Raw genomic sequence first — 18468 nt, 5'->3', positions numbered from 1 at the left:
TTTGTTGAGTCCGCGCAAGTCTAAGATGGGTCGCAGACCCCCTTTGGACTTGGGGATCAGGAAGTAGCGGGAATAAAATCCCCTGCCCCTTAACTCTAATGGAACCTCCTCTATGGCCCCCATAGATAGGAGCGTAGAAACCTCCTGTATAAGAAGTTGCTCGTGAGAAGGGTCCCTGAAGAGGGACGGGGAGGGGGGGTATGAAGAAAACTGGATAGCATATCTCCTCTCCACCGTGCGAAGGACCCAACGGTCCGATGTTATAAGGGACCAAGCACGGTGGAAATGGGAGAGGCGATCCCGAAAGGAGGGGGCTGGATCCTGGGGCTGACTGGGGCGCCGTCCTCGACCGCACCTTCAAAAGTTCTGCCTGGGGCCTGAAGGTGGCCTTGGTGGCCCCTGGTTCTGACCGGGTTGAGGGCCGGTCCACCTTCTCCTACCACCTCGCCCCCGCCTTCTGGCAGAGTCCTGTCTCTGACGAGGTGGGGGGGGTAGAAACGCTGAGGCTGGGGCCTAAATGGTCTGCGCTGGGGACCCGCAACATGCATCCCCAGGGAGCGCATGATTGTTCTGGAGTCCTTGAGGCTCTGCAGACGAGAGTCCATCTTATCTGAGAACAATCAGTGTCCCTCAAAGGGCAAATCCTGCAGGGTTTGCTGCAGTTCCGGAGGCAAACCCGAAACCTGGAGCCAGGAGATCCTCCGCATAGCGATACCTGAAGCCAGGGTTCTCGCAGCCGAGTCTGCTATGTCCAAGGAGGCTTGTAAGGAGGTCCGAGCCACCTTCTTACCGTCCTCCACCAAGGCCCCGAACTCTTCCCTGGAGTCTTGGGGAACCAATTCCTTGAACTTCCCCATAGAGTTCCAGGAATTAAAGTTATAGCGGCTCAGGAGCGCCTGCTGGTTAGCCGCTCTGAGTTGTAACCCTCCGGCTGAGTAAACCTTACGGCCAAACAAATCGAGGCGCTTAGCTTCCTTCGATTTGGGTGCTGCGGCCTGTTGACCGTGGCGCTCCCTTGCATTCACCGATGACACCACCAGTGAACACGGCTGGGGATGAGTATACAAGTACTCGTAATCCTTTGAGGGGACAAAGTATTTTCTTTCCACCCCTCTGGCAGTGGGTGGAATAGAGGCAGGAGTTTGCCATATCGTATTGGCGTTAGCCTGGATCGTACGGATCAGGGGTAACGCCACTCTGGATGGGGCATCCGCAGAGAGGATGTTTACAATGGGGTCCTGCACCTCCACTATCTCCTCTGCTTGTAGGTCCATATTACGCGCCACCCTACGTAATAGGTCCTGGTGTGCACGAAGATCTATCGGGGGTGGACCTGTGCTTGACGTGCCCGCCCCTGCCTCATCTGGGGAAGATGAGGAAGATGCCTCAGGTGGTAAGGGATCCAAGGGCGGGTCCTGGTCCACTGATCCCTGGAGCGGAGCATCACCTGCCCCTGGGTCCAGGACGTCAGGTGGTGCGGGCACGGAAGCCTCCATGCCCCCTGGAGGAGGGCGAGAGATGGTGGACTCTGGGGCCCTTCTCTCAGAGTGCCCCGAGCGAGAGGCTGAAGGTGGTGGAGCCCCTTGTGACTGGTGGTACGCCCACGGGGTCCAGAAGGACCAGTGCGAAGGACCTGGAGCAGGATCCTCCGCTATCTCCTGCCAGTGGCCCATGTCCGGTTCCTCGGCCTGCCCCTGAGGGGGGTATGCCGATCTCGATGCCCCATCGGAGGAGCGAGACACCGATCTCGAAGGCCATGGCGGTGCCGACCGCGCCGAGATGAGCTCTGGGAGATACGGTGCCGCACGGTGCCGGTCTGGAGACGTTCTGTCTCTATGCGGTTCCGGTGAGCGGTGCCGAGATCGGGATCGGTGCCGATGACCGCGTCGGTGCCGAGAGTCCGACCTGGACCTGGATGGCGATCTCGAGTAGGCCCGGTGCCAAGAGCGCCCCCTCGACGTCGAGCGTCGCTCGTAACGGTGCCGGGAACTACGTCTCGATGTCGAACGGTACCGACGATCATAACGGTGCCGGGACGTAGAACGGTGCCGCGACGATGATCTTAGCCGCGAGTACGACCGGTGCCGAGGTGATATTCGGCGCCGGGACTGCGAGCGGCGTGGGGACCTGCTTCGGGACCTGGATCGGTGCCGTGGTTCCAGCCCTTGAGATGGAGGGCGCATCAAGGCAGGTTTCCCCCTGGATTGCACCGGACGAGGGCCCAACGGTGCCAACAGTGCCGGTGGTTGAGGCGGTGCCGGCTCCATGAGAGCAATCAAGTCTCTCGCCGTCGCAAAGGTCTCTGGGGTCGACGGGAGGCATGGTACCACCGCTGGTCGTGGTGGTGAACCCACCTGCACTGGACTCAACGGCCTCGGAGCCGGAGTCGACGGTGCCGGAGGCACCTGCTTTTGGTGCTCCGCCGGTGGACACGGCTCTACCCCCGGCGCCGGGGGGGCCGGCGTCTTCAGGACGACAGTCTCCTGCGCCTTACGGGATTTTTTATGTCCTGGCGATAACGAACGGCGCCGAGGCACTTGTGGCGGGTGCGGTGCCGAAGGGGTCCGGTGCCGCGGAGGCTTGTCCGACGCCACTCGCGGTGCCGGGGCAGTCGGTGCCGCCGGGGCGCTGTGCACCGAGGCGCTTGGCGCTGGGGCTTGGCGCGCCGATGGAGCGTCTGGGCTAAGTGCCGCCTCCATGAGGAGTTGTCGAAGCCGAAAGTCCCGCTCCTTTTTGGTTCTCGGTCTGAAGGCCTTACAGATCTTGCACTTATCTGTTTGATGGGACTCTCCCAGGCACCTCAGACACGAGTCGTGCGGGTCGCTTGTGGGCATAGGCTTCGCGCAGGATGCGCACTGCTTAAAGCCGGGAGCCTTGGGCATGGGCTCGGCTACGCGCCGGGGGAAAAAGGGGGGGAAGAACAACCCCCTTAATCCCCTTTAACTATATAACTATTACTATTAAACTGAACCACTATCTAACTATATACAACTATAACTACAACTATCTACAACGGAATAAGCTAGGGAAAGTGGAGAACAGCTATGCCGCGCTCCACAGTTCCAACGACCGTATATATCCAGCGCCATGAAGGCACCACTCTAGGGGGCTCCACAGCCGACCCGCCGGTGTTGCTAGGGTAGAAAATTCTCCGACGATCGTGCACGCGGCGCGCGCACACCTAATTGGAATCGATATGAGCAAGCACTCGAAGAAGAACTCCATCTTGTAAACTTTGACCAGCCTCCATGCTGGCAGCCTAATGCTGAAGCAAAATATGTAATGGTCAGCTTTTTCTAGCAAACGGCTGCAGTTTCGCTCGCACTAGCAGAAGCAGTAGTAATAACAAAACAAAAAAAAAGCCTGCAACATCTTAGCTTGCAAGGTCAAAAATAAGCATGCAAACAAAAATTTTTCTAACAAGCCACAATGTGTACCTGTTGTAACTGCTCAAAACAAGTAAAAAAAAAAAAAAAAAGGCTTACTCAAAACAGCTTAAAATATAAAAGAAAAAACTTGCTTGAATTTGCTGCGCTTATAATTTAAAACATGCTGGTCTCCTAAGTGCCTTTTCAAAATCTCAAATAAATTTGGTTTGCTTCTCCACACTGGTGTGTCTATTGGTGCGGCACACACCGGGCAACGAACCCTGTTGCCCCCTCGGGGCCCTCTGGGCCGGCAACACAGTTCTGCGGTGACCTAGAATCCTACTTTCAACATCTCCGACTCAAAGAATATTTCCAACACACCACTGAACAGCAGACTAACCCACAGAAATCTTCCTACCAACGCTATAAAAAGAAGGATTCTGCATGGACGCCTCCTGAAGGTCGAAACAAGAGACTGGACTTCTACATAGAGTGCTTCCACCAATGTGCACGGCTGAAATTGTGAAAAAGCACCATCACTTGCGCCATAACCTCAGCCGTGCAGAACACAATGCCATCCACAGTCTCAGAAACAACTCTGACATCATAATCAAAAAGGCTGACAAAGGAGGTGCTGTAGTCATCATGAATAGGTCGGAATATGAACGAGAGGCTGCTAGGCAACTCTCCGACACCACATTCTACAGGCCATTACCCTCTGATCCCACTGAGAGTTACCAAAAGAAACTACACCATCTGCTCAAGAAACTCCCTGAATAAGCACAGGAACAAATCTATACAGACACACCCATAGAGCCCTGACCAGGGGTATTCTATCTGCTACCCAAGATCCATAAACCTGGGAATCCTGGACGCCCCATCATTTCAGGCATTGGCACTCTGACAGCAGGATTGTCTGGCTATGTAAATTCTTTCCTCAGGCCCTACACTACCAGCACTACCAGCTATCTTCGAGACACGACTGACTTCCTGAGGAAACTACAATACATTGGTGATCTTCCAGAAAACACCATCCTAGCCTCTATGGATGTAGAAGCTCTCTACATCAACATTCCACACAAAGATGGACTGCAAGCCGTCAGGAACAGTATCTCCAATAGTGTCATGGCAAACCTGGTGGCTGAACTTTGTGATTTTGTCCTCACCCACAACTATTTCAGATTTGGGGACAATTTATACCTTCAAGTCAGTGAGACTGCTACGGGTACCCGCATGGCCCCACAGTATGCCAACATTTTTATCGCTGACTTAGAGAAATGCTTCCTCAGCTCTCGTCCCCTAATGCCCCTACTCTACTTGTGCTACATTGATGACATCTTCATCATCTGGACCCATGGGAAGGAGGCCCTTGAGGAATTCCACCAGGGTATCAACAATTTCCACCCCACCATCAACCTCAGCCTGGACCAGTCCACACAAGAGATCCACTTCCTAGACACTACAGTGCAAATAAGCGATGGTCACAGAAACACCACCCTATATCGGAAACCTACTGACCGCTATACTTACCTGCATGCCTCCTGCTTTCATCCAGACCACATCACACAATCCATTGTCTACAGCCAAGCTCTAAGATACAGCCGCATTTGCTCCAATCCCTCACACGGAGACAAACACAGGATCTCTATCAAGCATTCTTAAAACTACAATACCCACCTGGTGAAGTGAAGAAACAGATTGACAGACCCAGAAGGGTACCCAGAAGTTACCTACTACAGGACAGGCTCTACAAAGAAAGTAACAGAACGCCACTAGCCGTCACTTACAGCCCCCAACTAAAACCTCTCCAGCGCATCATCAAGAATCTACAACCTATCATGGAGGACGATCTCTCACTCTCACAGAACTTGGAAGACAGGCCAGTTCTCACTTACAGACAGCCCCCCAACCTGAAGAAAATACTCACCAGCAACTACACACCACACAACAAAAACACCAACCCAGGGACCAAACCCTGCAACAAACCCAGATGCCAACTCTGTCCACATATCTATTCAAGGGACACCATCATAGGACCCAACCACATCAGCCACACCATCAGGGGCTCGTTCACCTGCACATCTACCAATGTGATATATGCCATCATGTGCCAGCAATGCCCCTCTGCCATGTACATTGGCCAAACCAGACAGTCTCTACGCAAAAGAATAAAGGGACACAAATCTGACATCAAGAATCATAACATTCAAAAACCAGTAGGAGAACACTTCAGTCTCCCTGGACACTCAATAAGAGACTTAAAAGTGGCAATTCTTCAACAAAAAAACTTCAAAAACAGACTCCAACGAGAAACTGCAGAACTGGAATTAATTTTCAAACTGGACACCATCAAATTAGGCCTGAATAAAGACTTAGCATGGATGGGTCACTACAAAAAACTAATTTTCCCCTGCTGATACTCACACCTTGTCAACAGTTTGAAATGGGCCACCTTGATTACATTGAACTCATTAGCACTACAAAAGTGATTTTTCCTCCCTTCTTATCAACTGTTGAGAATAGCCTACTTCCACCTTAATTGAATTGGCTCGTTAGCACTGATCACCCCCTTCCTCCCCCGGTAAGGCAACTCCCATCTTTTCATATGCTGTGTATTTATACCTCCCTACTGTTTTTTACACTCCATGCATCTGATGAAGTGGGTTTTAGCCCACGAAAGCTTATGCCCAAATAAATTTGTTAGTCTCTAAGGTGCCACAATGACTCCTCGTTGTTTTTGCTGATACAGACTAACATGGCTACCACTCTGAAACTTATGCTGATAAGGTGGCTGCAAGACAATAAAGTATTTCCATTCCATATTTTGAAGTATCTGGAAACAATGGGAGGTTTGAGGGTAATCCTCTTTATTAAAGGTTACTACACTCTTGGTAGATGTAAGATCAGATCATTTTGCTTCCGTATAATATCTTTGAAACCACCCCAGGTCAAAAACAATGGAAAGTTTAACCATCTGACTTCTTTTCAGTGACCAATGGGACACAGTCCACTTTGTGGTAGGCAAGTGTCTGTGTCACAAAAAACATAATTGGCACTACCTTGTACTCTTCTGGTCAGTTTCAAGGCAGAGATGAGTAGATATAGATTTAATGGACAAAGACTGAAATATCATCTTACTCCTGAAAGCCTCACCGGAATTTGCAGGGTTGGAGTATAGAAATAAATGGTATGCAATTTTAACTGGCCCACGGGAGAAAAATTAGAGGAGGGGAGTCAAGATATTCTCTGAATAAATGTTTATCTCCTTCTTGTATACTTTTATTAAACACAGTGGCATTGGAAAAATTTGTATAGTGGGGGTGCTGAAAGCCATTGGACAAAACTGTAAACCCTGCATATGATGGAAACCACTTCAAGACTGGGGGTGCTGCTGCACCCCTAGTTCCAGCACCCCGATTAAGCACAAAGAACAAGATTCAGAATACTTTAGTAAGTTTGTACTGTCTTTGGGGATGAGACCAGAAGATAATCTTTTATAGATCCACAGCAATATCTGAATCCATTTCAAAAGCCACTTGAGGACTTGGACGTAGCATGCCAACAAATAGCCTTGTCTGTCACCTCAGAGCCTTTTATTTAGGTTAACAAATAGCTTGTCTATTACCTCATACCCTTTCAATTAGGCTGACCTTATGTTTCCCATCTAAACTAATAGCAAGACTTCAGATTTAATTATTTAAATATTATACCATCTAGGAGCCCTAGTCAGTCACTGGGATCCCATTGTGTGAGACAGTGTAAAAGCACAAAACAAAGTTGGTTCTATTATATTCTATACAGGGTCTTATATCACACTCATCACCCTAATATCTAAGTGCCTGCCAATGTTACTTCACATCTCTAATAGGTTGCTCTCTCATCCTTTCCCTAGAGGGAGACGTATGTGCAGTGGATACTATGTTGCTATGTGTTTATATTAAAAAAGGCCTGGTCAAAGAAATGCACCTTGTACTTGATGTGAAAAGTGGTGAGGTTTATGATGGTTCTTAGTTCCTGGGAGAGTTTATTCCACAGTCTCAGACTACACCAGGAGAAAGTTCTGTCTCCTGTTCTGACAAGCCTCACTGTTCCTGTTGAGAGTTCCATTGTGCCAGAGGAGTGTAGTTGTTGACCCTGGTCTTCATCCTCAAGCTTTACATGATCTTTTCAATATCCTGGGCCCAGGCCAAGGAGCACTTGTAAGTAAGGATTGAGACCTTGAACTTGATTCAAAATTTTATGGGAAAAAAGTTTAGAGAGCGGAGGACAGGTCTGATGTATTCATGGTAGCCTGTGTTGCTGAGGAGATGTGCTATAGCATTCTACACTTGAAGTTTTCTGAGTGCTGAAAGCTTTATGCCCAGGTATGCTGCATTGTTGTAATCCAGCTGAGAGGTGACAATGGTATGAATAACTGAGGCTAGGTCTTTGCCTGCCAGGATGGGACGCATTCCCCTAGACAAGCGGCAATGAGAGAAAGCATTACTCATGGATGTTGCTATGTAAGGGCTTGGTATCGGTGAGGAATCCAAGAGTATTTCTAGAATACAGTCTGAAGTGTCTAATTGTGGGTGTGTATCTTCAACCAATAGAGACTTGAAAAAGTCCCTGTCCCAAAGAGCTTACAATCTAAGAATCAGAAAAGAGACAACAGATGGTATAATGGGGCCTACAAACCCCATAATGAACATGGAGAGAGGAGGTAGGAAAGTTTCTCTTGTTTAAAAGCAAGCAGCTTGATCACACCCCTATGTAAATGCCAGAGCTGCCAACCATGGAGGTAGGCACCTATAGCTGCAACCAATAGAGGAATCAAGACCTGCTATTAAGGGAAGAGTTCAGAGCGGAAAAGGGAGGCAGAAAGGCCTGGGATAGCAAGGTGGTAACAGCCCTGCACCAGGCTGCCTCCAAGAAAACAGCTAGAAACTGAAAGACTGCAAGCCCAAAAAGAGAAGGGCTGACAGGCATAATTGAAGGTGAGGGTCCAAGAACTGACCTGACTGAGAGCAAACTAAGGAGGGTCAATCAGGAGAAGCTGAGACCCCTTGAGAGAGCACCCCAAGGGGTGGTGACATGGACACAGACAGATGGGATAGGATAAGGAAACAATGAGACAGTATTAGCATAATAGGCTATGTTCTCAGCATACCAGCAGCTTTACTGTTGTTTAGTTTTTTGTAGACATCACAACAAAGGAGAGTTTTAAGGAGAAATGTGTAGAACAATGAAGTGGCTTTGCCGATGTTTATAGGGAGGAGCTCTTCCCAAGTGTGAGGGGCAGCATGAGAGAAAGGGCCTGCAGACGGTCAATGTCAGCAAAATGTCTCGCATCCCTCAATCAGATTACCCTGATGGGCTGCCCACAGGCTGACCACCACTGATCTAGAAGGTCCTTAGATTACATTAAGAGAAGTAAAAGCCTCTAGAGTCGTAAGATTTCAAAACTAGAATTAGCAGCACTCCCTAGTTTTAAGTGGTTTCTGTTCAGTCTTCTTTTCTTCCCCTAAGAGGGCTTTTTGGGAGAGATATTGACTTGGACATGCTGATATTTGGAGCACTAACTCCACCATTTTTCTCTTCTCTAGAGCACTGGTCCTGTCATCTCCCATCTCACCCCAACTTTGTATTATTGGGGTATGAGCAACCATGCTGCAGTGCAATAATTATGGCCTCTAAGAAATTTCTGTGACCCTCTGTTTTTCTCACCAATGAAGCCCCCTTTTTTCACTTTGCTATGGATGCAATAGTGCAAAATGCATACCTGTTGCCAGATTGCAATTTTCTTGCTTAGCAAAAAACCAACCAAACAACCCTTTCCTCTCCCCTGACTGCACAAAAAAAAAAAAAAAAAATATATCACACACGCATGATGAAAAGCAGAAGTTTAAGCTTAAAGTTTTTTTATTTGAAAGACCAATTCTTTTAAAATGAACTTTTGCATGCATCTCCTGAAGCAATATATGGACAGGGTTCATAGTAGTTAAACTGATTTTCCTACAGTATTTTAGTTTCCCTTATTTAATGTTAAAATATATAAATCCTTGAGTTAATAGAAATTCTAGAGAAAACAATATTGTACAAAGAAATCACCTAGTTAATCATGGAAAACTGCACAAATGCTGAGGCTTGGGTTGAGCTGTGAAGGAAATGTACAATTATTCCTGTTTATAGCCATTACAAGCATACTTGCAGCACTTTAAATCAATCAAATCTAGTCAACAAAAACTACGGCTGTATCGGGGAATGGGGGAGCAGACTTTAACAAACTCAGAACTGAAAGGCACAACTGCAAAATATCCTGACATGAAGGAAAGATAGGAAGAATAGTGAGAGGCAAATACGGCTCCATCAGGAGCTCTTTCATGACCTGAAAATCAAAAAGGAATCCCATGAAAAGTAGAAACATGGGCAAATTACTAAGGAGGCGTACAAAAGAATAGCAATGAGCATGTATGAACAAAATCAGAAAGTCTAAAGCACAAAATGAGTTACACCTGCAAGGGGCATAAAAGGCAATAAGCATAGGTTCGTTAAATACATTAGGAGCAAAAGAGAGACAAAGAAAATGTAGGTCCTCTACTTAGCACGGAAGGAGAATTAAGAACTAATTAAGAAAGCTAAGAAGTTTGTACCTATTTTGCTTCAGTCTTCACTAAAAAGGTGAATAGTGAGCAGATACTCAACACAATTAATATTAACAACAAGGAGTAAGGAATGGAAGCCAAAACAAGGTAAGAACAGATTAATGATTACTTCAATAAATTAGATGTATTCAATTTGGCAAGGCCTGATTAAATTCATCCTAGGGCATTTAAGGAAGTAGCTAAAGCAATCTCAGAACCATTAGCAATTATCTTTCAAAACTCCTGGAGGATGGGTGAGGTCCCAGAAGACTGGAGAAGGGCAAACATAGTATCTATCTTTAAAAAGGGGAACAAAGAGGACCTGGAGAATTATAGACCAGTCAGCCTAACTTGAATACCTGGAAAGAAACTGGAACAAATTATTAAACAATCAATTTGTAAGTACCTGGAGTATAATAGGGAATACCCAGTACAGCTTTATCAAGAACAAATTATGCCAAACCAAACTAATTTCATTCTTTGGCCGGGTTACTGGCCAAATGGAAGGGGGAAAGCAGTAGATGTGATTTACCTAATTTTTAGTAAGGCTTTGTCATGTGGGACTGTGTCATTCTCATAAGCAAACCAAGGAAACATGGTCTAAATGAAATGACTGCAAAACGGTTGCAGAACTAGTTAAAAGACCACACCCAAAAAGTAGTTATCAGTGGCTTGCTGTCAAACTGAGAGGGTGCATCTGATGGCAAACCCAAAGGGGTCAGTCCTGGGTACAGTACTATTCAATATTGTCATTGTCTTGGATATGGACTGGGGCATATGTTTATAGAATTTGCAGGTGACACCAATCTGGGAGGGGTTGCAAGCACTTTGGAGGACAAGATTAGAATTCAAAATAATCTTGAAAAATTGGAGAATTGAACTGAATACAACAAGAAGAAATTCAGTAAAGACAAGTGCAAAGTACTACACTTAGGAAGACAAAATCAAAGGCATAACTATAAAATGGGGAATAACTGGCTAGGTGGTAGTAGTACTGGTGAACGAGAGCTGGGGGTTAGTGTGGATCACAAATTGAATGAGTCAACAATGTGATGCAGTTGTAAAAAAGGCTAATATAATTATTGGGGTATGTTAACAGGAGTGTCATATATAAGATACAGGAGGTAAATATCCAGCTCTAACTGGTACTGGTGAAACCTCCGTTGGAGTATTGTGGCCAGTTCTGGATGCTACACTTTAGGAAAGATGTGGACAAATTGGAGAGAGTCCAGAGGAGATCAAGAAAAATTATAAAGATTTAGAAAATCTGACCTTTGAGGAACAGTTAAAAAAAAAACTAGGCATAGTTTAGTCTTGAGAAAAGAAAACTAAGGGGAGACCTGATAAGTCTTTAAATATGTTAGGGGTTATTACAAAGAGGACAGTGATATATTGTTTTCTATGTCGTTTGAAGGTAGGACAAGAAATAATGGGTTTAATCTGCAGCAAGGAAGATGTAGGTTAAATATTGGGGGAAAAAAACTTTATAACTATAAGGGGTGGTTTAGCTCTGGAATGGGAAGCTGTGGAATCCCCATCACTGGAAGTTGTTTTTAAAAACAGGATAGCCAAACACCTTTCAGGAATAGTCTGTTTACATGGTCCTGCCACAGTCCAGAGGGCTGGGCTTGATAATGTCTTGTGGTACCTTCCAGCTCTATGTTTCTATGATTCTTTAAATTGTAGCTCTGTGTGCACAACTTTTCTTTGGACTTGAAAGAGTGAACAAAGATAGATATAAATTCTCTCCAAACCAGGCTCCAGAAATATGAATTTTTCTTAAAAATAATTATTTTGAGGACAAAATACCCCCATTTCAGCATTTCCATCAGAAATCAATTCCACTTTTTCCTGTTAAGTTTTCTTAGAGTGTTAGTAGGCAAAGTTTACCTGGACTATCCTGCAATATGGATTTTGTTTTTAACATATTAAGTTATCCCTCATGGAAGATGCCAGGTTAAAATTACTGTACTTTTAGGATGATGTCCATCCTGACTCCATTGAAGTCAATGGAAGTTTTATCATTAACTTCAGTGTGATCAGGATTTTTTTCTCTTTTTTGATTTCCAGAATATCTATAAAAAGATAAGCACGTACCACCAATTTTCTCAACACACTTTTGTAGTGACTACCTTTAAGGAGTGAGAGGGTAGTTAAGGCTGTAGGCTCACGTTAACTTTAGTGTCTCAGAGTGCCATCATAAAAATCACCAACGCTGTAACTGGGATTATGTTCCCCCCCCCCTTTGTTTAGATGGTTAAAATTCCTGAGGGAATTTAGTACTGATGAAATTCAGACTAATAGCACTGGATTTGACACAAACACACTAATCTGGGGTAATTATGCAAACTGCCCACACGCAGGTTTTTCTAGTCATTTCATTCTTGACCTGTGACACTCCTGGAAACCAGTCCTGGACCTCTCATGAACAGAGACTGACATGGCACTAGATTGTACAGTCATTTGAAACTGATATGACTAAATGGATGCTATGACAAGACTGCCAAACTCAGTTTCACTAGTGATTGGAGTCATGGTTTGAACTCTGGTCTCCAGTAGTGAAAAGCATGGAAAATACAATTTTGAAAACCACTCATGTCACATGGCAGAAATAGTGATTAAGATACAGAGCACTTTGAGGACTTAAGAAATCATTTATTTTTGTATATTTATTCTTTCACGTTCACAGAAACCTTACAAGAAGCTATCATTTACCTAGTTTTTGTTGGCTGGAATTAGATTGGCCAGATTTGGCCTTTTGCTGCCCTCTGCTAGCAGTTAAAAGAAGTGTGTGGGATAGAGTTCAGAAGCATGTTTAGATTCAACCCTCTACATGGAAAGGGGCATGACTTGACCGAAATTATGTGTCTTGGCAAGAAGAGCTATGGATGGAACAGTTTTGGCCAGCTAACTGTTTTTCTATTCTATACAGTGAGAAGACAATGACTTTTCTCCTTTGATACCATAAATCTTAAATTTAAAATATTAAGAAATAAAAATTACCACAGCACAACAAACAAAATGGATTAACTATTTTCAATTATGCATATTAGTCTGACTATTCTTCTAGCCACAATATAAGTTTTGTTGCAAACCAATTAGCCTCCTAAGAGGCTAGAGTTCAGAATCTACACAAGAGAATTTCAGCTCTTTAATTAAAACTTTTTTAGCCCTTTTCCTTGCAAAAATTGTCTTGAAAGTTGGAACTGATATAAACTAATGACTACTGTTGAAAGTAACTTGCAGTAGGGCTCTATTTCTGCATCAGAAGATTGAGCGGATGACCTAACAAGTGAGTTTGTGTCTATCTGAAGAATCTTTTTGCCAATACATCCCATAATCTTTGAGCCAGCCTGTATATAATAGTAGAATAATATTAGATAGGAATTGTTTATGAAAGGGGATGGGAGAAAACATTTGTTTTGTACGCCTGATCAAAAATTCAAAGAGTAACTCTGCTTGTTAAAAATGTCATCCTTCCCTGAGGCAGGGACTAAGGCAGCCATTGCTCATTGGAGATGTTGGAGCCTTGTGGGTGTGGTCAACATTGGCATGACAACTACTAGAGAGGAGCTCCATTTCTGTGCCCCCACCAACACTTATAGGCGCACACAGTGCCAACTGTTCACTTCTTCAGCAGCACACAAACAGCAGAGATAGCAGCATCACACTGCTGCACCAAGTGGGAGTCCTGCAACCATTGTGGCAAACCCCTCTAGCCAGTACTGGAAGGAAACTAGGACCTCCAGTCTACCCCACTGTCTTGGATGGAGATCTACACTTCTCCAGCCCTCACAACAGCTTCGGAGACGGCTAGCAGTCAAGGAGACCTGCCCACCTCTCCCCCACTGTCTTGGATGGAGATCTACACTTCTCCGGCACACACACCAGCTTCGGAGAGGGCTAGCAGTCAAGGAGACCTGCCCACCTCATAACCTAGAAGGGAGCAATCGTTGGTGACAAACAATTTGCAAAAAAAAAAGCTCTATATAGAGTTAAAATAAAGTTCATACCATGTTAGCTTTCAGTAAGATTTATTTCCAGAAATGAGTAGCTAGAAAGTAGTAATAGTCAGCTATATCTCTCAAGTCCTAGGTAAGTTAATGTATTTTTTATTGATTTGGGAGCATTTGGTGCTTCTGGTTAAACTGGTTTAGTGAAGAGTATATTTTTTATAAGTGGGGTGGTTGTATTTGATGGAAGGGGGAAAAGGAAACTGTGGATGGAAGGAACAGTTGAAAATGTCATTTCTTACCCACATTACAATTTAAGACAGCAAAAATCATGACATTCATTGTTGCATAGCACAAATATTACATTATTATGTTTATGCACTCAATGAATGTGTGATGAGTCTCGATAGCTGTGAATGGCTAGAAATAATTTTGTGCAATTATTGTTTTTACAAATAGCAAAAACTCCAAAACCCCAGTTATATCCATGCGGGGAAGCCGTTTTCTAATTAGATGCATTTAAATATCAGTCCAACTACTGTACAAAAATGTCATTAAAATATTAAGTATTAGTATGGCTCATAATTTTTTATGGAAAATAATTACAGTCCTATATGTTTGCTAACATGGTAGACAGTTTAGTAGAATTTGCTGCTGCCAGGCATAAAAACACACATCAGTGAAGGAGATTTTTTTTTTTTTTTTTTTTTTTTTTTTTTTACACATACATAAAATATCAATCTTAAAGTTACTAATGTGGAAATAAACACAATAAACAAACCTCCCATTTGTATAAGTTTAGACCGGGGTGGCCAACCTGAGCCTGAGAAGGAGCCAGAATTTACCAATGTACATTGCGAAAGAGCCACAGTAATATGTCAGCAGCCCCCATCAGCTTCTCCCTGCCCCACTCCCAGAACCTCCTGCCCACTGGCAGCCCCGCCGATCAATGCCTCTCGCTCCCTCCCCACACCTCTTGATCACCTGTTTCGTGGCATGCATAGAATCTGGGGCGGAGGGTGGGGAAGCAAGGGCATGGCAGGCTCAGGGGAGGGGGCGAGAAGGGGTGGAATGGGGGCAAGGCCTGTGGCAGAGCCAGGGGTTGAGCAGTGAGTACCCCCGGCACATTGGAAAGTTGGCACTGTAGCGGCAGCCCCAGAGTTGGTGCCTATACAAGGAGCCGCATATTAACTTCTGAAGAGCCACATGTGGGTCCGAAGCCACAGGTTGGCCACCCCTGGTTTAGACTCTAAAATCTACACTACATTTTTACTCAGGCAAAGCTCTCATTGGACCAAATGTAGGAAAGTGATGAGCACATACTAAGCATACACAAATCTTATTGATTTCAAGGAGTGTTCTGGCTAAGTAAGGACATCAGGATATGGGCTTAGCCTGTTTCTCAGTGGGTTTTTTTTCCCCCCGTTGTTTGATTCTGTAATAGGATGTCCCTCTAATCAACGTCCTTATCCCCACCTCAAAAATGGTATTTGTAATATGGAATACATGATTAATATGAGCCAGAAAACTTAAGTATAATATTAGGCAGTTTAGAAGAACACATTTTTTCCCAAAGGTTCTTTAAATTTTTGGCAATTAATTTTACCAAAACATGTATTTAAAAGTGCACCTTTTAGGTTTATGGTCAGATGTTTCAGTTGGCAAAATTTGATGGCCAGCAATGTAGGCAAGTTTTATTAAACACTCACTGATGGAACTTTCACACTGTATACATTCATAACATCAAAAAGTTATGTCATGACCTTTTGCATCATCATAACCATTAAAATGCCAATATTAGTTGCAGAGAATTACTGTAGGTAATCATGGAGTTCAAGAGAAACTATACTGAACACCTGGTTTGGCTTAGCATCTAACAAATTCTAAGAGTTTAGTTACCAGATGTTTGTGGAACAACTTATGCATGTATGGAAAACTTACAGTTTTCATTTGCATGAACTATTACCAAACCTTTAAAGTAGTGGAAACATCTGTCTGTGAAAATATGAATTAAGAAAAGAGTCTACATGGGAAAAATGAGATTAAGATTGGCAGGATCATTCATGAGAATTTTGAATTGAATCTGATCTGTACATTGGAATATTATATGTACTGTAAACACATTAGCTATACACAGACTACATATCATAGAAATAATCTCAATAGTTATCTTCTTGGATGAAGAGCAGAAAAAACAGACTTACATATCAAAAATGAGAAAATATGCTGTTGTATATATGGCTGCTATCCTTATATAAGAATTATAGATTTTACCCTTTAGATAATTTCACAAAAATGTATATTTCTAAAATGAAGTAATTGGGGCTATATGTGCCTTCTTCCAAAGAGTTTGCTTACTTTTCTCTTCTAGATTGCATGCTGCAACCAGTGCTTTGAAAAGGACACTTTCATTGTTTCAAATGGTAAGTAAACTTAAACTTAATGTTCCATATGTTGTTAATTTATGAGCAGGTATCCTTTCAAGATATTGTTTTGGAAAAAGTTTTAGGCAGAGAGGCAACAGAAGGTGAAAGGCCAATGATTAAGAGGGACAAATCTTAAAAAATATGTCTTTTAAAATTATTAAAGTAGTATAACAAATTTGGGGGAAATAATTTCTGTGTATTTAGTTTGCATAGAGTTGGTTTCACTGTTCCTTGAATATAATCAATTTCTCCTTTGATTTGCATGGATCTTTCACCTGATGTGTGAAAGACATTTTTAAAAAGGGAAACATAGTTGTAAGACCATAAACATGGGCAAGTACAGAAGATGGAACTTTATTAATTTTTTAAAAAGTGGATTAATTTCAAACTCACGGTGTTCTTGTAAGATAGATACCACTGAATCATAGCTCACTTTCTGTCTGATAAGCAAATAGACCCTTCTGTTGGGTTTGCCTTGCCTTGCCTTCCATTCCCTAAGGCTCAGGTTGGCCACCCCTGCCCTAAGGTGTTAGGGTTTTTTATTTCCTCTGCATATCAAATGGAGTAGATGTTAAGAAGTTATTGTTTGATGCTTATGCAACTTCACTTAAAGTCAAATAGTGTCTTCCCGTTGACTTCAGTGCAAACTGGAACAGGCCCTGGACTGGATACTTGACACAGCGTATTCCCACGAGTATATCTAAACACATGGAGATTATCTGATACTCTCAAGTTGCATCTGAAGAAATGGGTTTTTTACCCATGAAAGCTTATGCCCAAATAAATCTGTTAGACTTTAAGGTGCCACCGGACTCCTTGTTGATCTGATACTCTGTAACACAGGTCCATTTAAGAGAACAGTGTCAAGTATTTTAGATCCAAAATTTGCTTGCTTGCTTTAAAAAAAATAGTTATTGAAATGAAATCACTCCATAAATTCTTGCTCTAAAGATTTTTCTATCTACCTCTGGGACAAGATCTATCAGATTGATACTGAATTGGATGCCTTTATGTCAATAGTCTCATATCAGGAAGGAATAAACACAAAGTAATCTTTGGTTAAATTACAGTTAATCTCTAAAAATGTAGATGGGTTGGAGAAGTGGGATTGACTGAGATTATTAACGCTTCCTTATGGAGTAGCAGGTGGTTTCTTTTAAGTTGGCTGTATGGATTTTTTTAAACAGTTTGGTAAATTTGTGTAATGGGGTTAGTTGTAGTTGCATTCCCAGAAATCTTGGAATTGGTACATTTTATAAATTAAAATATGAAATTTATTTTAAACAAAATTTCAATACAAACTGGCTTTTGAAAGTGTACAGTTGCTTATAATGTTTGTAATACAAACATTACAATGCTGTACTAAATGAGAAAGAAAGTGAAATTGAGTAGAAACAGACCATTGTAATCCCAAGGTCTACACTGAGTGAAGAGAAAAATAAAAGTATGTAGTGACAAATTGTTTATTTAATACAGTTTTTTAATAATCTTAATTTAAGTAATATATATAAGCATATTTATATATGTATACATATATTACTTAAATTAAGATTATTAAAAACTTTTAAATAATTTGTCTCATATAAATGAGAATTTAATGTTTATTTTGCTAGTCCTCTCTAGTTAATGAACTAATATAATATGGACCAGTGATTAATCCTGCTCCAGCTCTTTTGTTCTGTTCCATCAGTGCAAAACAGCTGTAAAGCTGGAAGATCTGGGAATCCTTGATCTGTAACAGTTTACACTGTAACCTAAATCAGAATATCCTTCAAAATGCCTTAATTTATGCTGGAGACTGCCTGATCCAGAAACTGATCCAAACAAAGGTGGCCTTCGCTCCACTCCAGTCTTTTTATGAGTGCTCCTTGGCTGGGCCATAGGATCTGGAAGAATGGCTCTCCCAAAAGGTGTTTCACTAGATAACACCAATGACACATACAGCAATGCTTAAAGGAAGTGTTATGGTAAAATACATCAGTGTTACCTTGTGCAACCCCCACTTTTGTTTGTTCTATTTACCTGTCTCATTTTATAGTTAAATTAGTAAGGTTTTCAGGGTAGGGGCTTTATTTTTGTTATATTTGTTTAGTATGAT

At 43.1% G+C, this 18468-nt stretch overlaps 1 long non-coding RNA gene across 2 annotated transcripts in view; it reads left to right on the top strand.

The window, feature by feature from the left end:
* LOC122172611 (uncharacterized) overlaps positions 1 to 18468 on the top strand; it is a 36823-nt gene that overhangs the window by 6905 nt on the left and 11450 nt on the right. For both annotated transcript variants that reach the window (XR_006173072.2, XR_010593375.1), the window contains one exon: positions 16316 to 16367. This is a non-coding gene — a long non-coding RNA (uncharacterized LOC122172611). The remainder of the gene's footprint in view (positions 1 to 16315; positions 16368 to 18468) is intronic.

Source organism: Chrysemys picta, chromosome 1, assembly GCF_011386835.1.
Source record: "Chrysemys picta bellii isolate R12L10 chromosome 1, ASM1138683v2, whole genome shotgun sequence".
Lineage (NCBI taxonomy): Eukaryota > Metazoa > Chordata > Testudines > Emydidae > Chrysemys > Chrysemys picta.
Note: the sequence above shows the minus strand (reverse complement) of the source record. Positions and strands in the feature narration are given on the sequence as shown.